This window comes from Numida meleagris, chromosome 12 (genome assembly GCF_002078875.1).
Source record: "Numida meleagris isolate 19003 breed g44 Domestic line chromosome 12, NumMel1.0, whole genome shotgun sequence".
NCBI lineage: Eukaryota > Metazoa > Chordata > Aves > Galliformes > Numididae > Numida > Numida meleagris.
The window spans coordinates 351,484-351,804 of record NC_034420.1 but is presented as its reverse complement, the minus strand read 5'-3'; positions in this window follow the sequence as shown (position 1 = coordinate 351,804).

The window sequence follows — 321 nt, the reverse complement described above, 5'->3', positions numbered from 1 at the left end:
CGAGGTCCCTCCGCGTGACCCCCCCGCGACCTCCCAGCTCCCGTGAGTGCCTCTTTTGACCCCGCGGGGCGTCACCGTGCGGCGTCCCACCTGCCCCCACGAGCGCCAACCGCGGTCGCGTCCCCCCCCCGCGCCGTGGTCTCTCCCGTAGGATGTCGCCGCCGCGTGCCCCCGTGCGCTTTCATCCCCTGGGGGCTGTCACCGCGCTGCGTCCCCAGCGTGCCCCCACGGGTGCTCCTGCCGCGTGCCCCCCCGCGTCCTTCTAATCCCCGTGCGGTGTCACCGTGCTGTGCCCCCGCCCCGCGTCCCATCTCCCCGCGC